The following is a 2,776-nucleotide window of genomic DNA, read 5'->3' on the forward strand; positions in this document are numbered from 1 at the left end:
ATATCTGTCTCGAGAAGATCATGATGAATACCATACACTCATTTCTCAGTTACTGGAACAACCAGACAAGTAGACCGTGAAGTTTCAGGATTGTAACTGCATGACGTCTACTTGTTGCCACGGTATTTCAGCTGACAACCATTCTGCAGTCCTTTGCAAAACACTCACCCTAAGATCGCTGAATAGTTGTCAGCTGAAATATAGTGGTAAGAAGTCGACATCATCCGGCTGCGATTCCGAAGCACTATGTAGTATCCGGTCCGCCGGGAAAATATGAAGAATCATATCCAGATAAGTATTACGAATATATGAGAATGAAGAGAAGGACGTTGTGTCACACGCTCGAGATGATTTGTGGTTACCTTGAAAAGCTATCCAACTTCAGAAAATGTTTTTAACGAAAGAGACGCTAGTCGTATTCATAGGGCAACTTTCTTATATTCTGTTTAATACTTTGTTCAAAAAATTGAGGTTGCTCTGCGTCTGTTATTGGAGTACGTATCAGTAGAGCATCTCACACTAAGCCTGTTGAATTTACTCGCAAATCATTTGCGTCCTTCAATTTATACTATCAATTCAATGTAATCGAATAATTTAATTTACCCACAGTTAATATGTATTTCATAGTTGCTAAAGAAATAACGTTTCAAATTTGAAATGATAATGAAATGAAAACAATTTTACTACACAAACATCGAGTTACAGTTGACAAATGGTTCTGAGATACATATCACTTATATTTCTCATCCTCACGATGCCACGAACTCCTTCCTTCTTTAACTGAACTGTCTAATGTTTCTCACAGTCCATGACTAGCATCTCTCGAGTAGAACGAAAAAGAAACTGATTTAATTCCGATAACTGTCGCTCGTAGTCTGTACGTTCGAGCGACGAGATCATTCACAATGAGTCTAAGTATGTATGCGTACTGGTTAGAGAAGATCGGCCATCCTTGGCCGATAACATACGTCGGCGGAATCCTCTGATGTCACTGTCCCTGCGACTGCAGCCTCATGGGCACAGATTCTCTACCAAATAAAAAAAAAAAAAAGATAAACATTGAAAGTTCTCATTATTCCACGGCCTTGAGATGGAAGAATTTGCGCTACACTTACACCTGTATCTCAATGTAAATGATCTTTGTCGAATATCTACTAGGATGTGCTCAAAAGTAATGCCTCTGAATTTTTTATATGTAAACTCTTAAAGCTTTTCAAATAAAACAAACGTTAATTAATATTTTACACCTTTATTCTTCACGTCTGTACATTTATTTCTCAACATAGTCACTCTTGTGACCAACACATTTCTCCCAACGAGAGACCAGTTTGTTGATAACGTCCCTGTAGACAGACTGACTTTGTTGACGGAGCCACAACCTCATCTCTGTTTGAACCGCTTCATCATTATCAAAGTGATTTCGTCGAAGATGTTCTTTAAGTTCTGGAAACAGATGAAAATCGGATGGGGCCAAGTCGGGACTGTATGAAGGATGATCGATGAGAGTGAAACCAAGGGGTCGAATTCTTGCAGCTGTTGCAGGTCTCGTGAGTCGTCTGGCATTGTCATGCTGATTGAGAGGCTACTCCCCGTGTGGGCGAAAGCCGATTACAGCACGCTGTTTCTCACGCGCGACATAGTTACATTACACACCGCCATGTGGCACAATACAATTCATAGCTCTCTAGCAGCAAATGGCTGCAAAAAAAAAATTTTTTAAAATTAAATGAGCGTATGGCATCGTTGGCCGGGAGGCCCCTTCCGGGGAAGTTCGGCCACCAAGTGCAAGTCTTATTTCAGTCGACACCACATTGGGCGACTTGCACGCCGGTGATGTGGATGAAACGATTATTAGGGCAACACAACACCCAGTCCCTGAGCGGAGAAAATCTCAAACACGGACGGGAATCGAACCCGGGACCGCTTGCATGGGAGGCAAGCACGTTACCACCCAGCTAAGCAGGCACACATGGCTGCAAATATGCAGATATGAAAGATAAAGATGCAGAATGTTAATAACGTTTGTTTTGTTCAAAAAGCTTTAACAGTTTTCGCATAAAAAACATTCGGAGGCTCGTATATTACTGCAACAGAACCTAGAACACAGAACATTATTCCAGTTGCAGGTTGCCTATCTAACGACTTCCAGAAAAAAAAACTCCGTCCGAACAGGCCTTGGAAGGCCCAACGGCACCGACCAGCCGCCGTGTCATTCTCAGACTACAGACGTCGCTGGATGTGGATATGGAGCGGCATGTCGTCAGCACACCGTTCTCCCGGCCGTATGTCAGTTTACGAGACCGGAGCCGCTACTTCTCAGCCAAGCAGCTCCTCAGTTTGCCTCATAAGGGATGAGTGCACCCCGCTTTCCAACAGCGCTCGGCAGACCGGATGGTCACCCATCCAAGTGCTAGTCCAGCCCGACAGTGCTTAACTTCGGTGATCTGGCGGGAACCGGTGTTACTACTGCGGCAAGGCCGTTGGCTAACGGATTCCAGAGGCAACGAAAATTTGTTTTTCAGTGTTTCGCATAGTTATTGACCTAATTTATAAATTTAAAATGTTGTCATGATCTACTCATTAAGAGATATAATCTTATGTTTACAGTTCAAAACAATGAGACAAGTATTACAGTTAGAAACAGTGTGTTTGCTGGAGGCAGCGTTACTGACGGCGCGCAGATACCTGGAATTTATGCATCCAGTACTGAGAATGAGAGCACTTAGCGATTCTGAACAAACTTTACACAGATTTTCAAATCTTTACGAAACGTTTT

General features: G+C 42.5%; 1 pseudogene; it reads right to left on the bottom strand.

The window, feature by feature from the left end:
- Positions 1-2,367: 2,367 nt before the first annotated feature.
- LOC126472197 (5S ribosomal RNA) lies at positions 2,368-2,485 on the bottom strand (annotated as a pseudogene).
- Positions 2,486-2,776: the final 291 nt, after the last annotated feature.

This window comes from Schistocerca serialis, chromosome 3, assembly GCF_023864345.2.
Source record: "Schistocerca serialis cubense isolate TAMUIC-IGC-003099 chromosome 3, iqSchSeri2.2, whole genome shotgun sequence".
In the NCBI taxonomy this organism is placed as follows: domain Eukaryota; kingdom Metazoa; phylum Arthropoda; class Insecta; order Orthoptera; family Acrididae; genus Schistocerca; species Schistocerca serialis.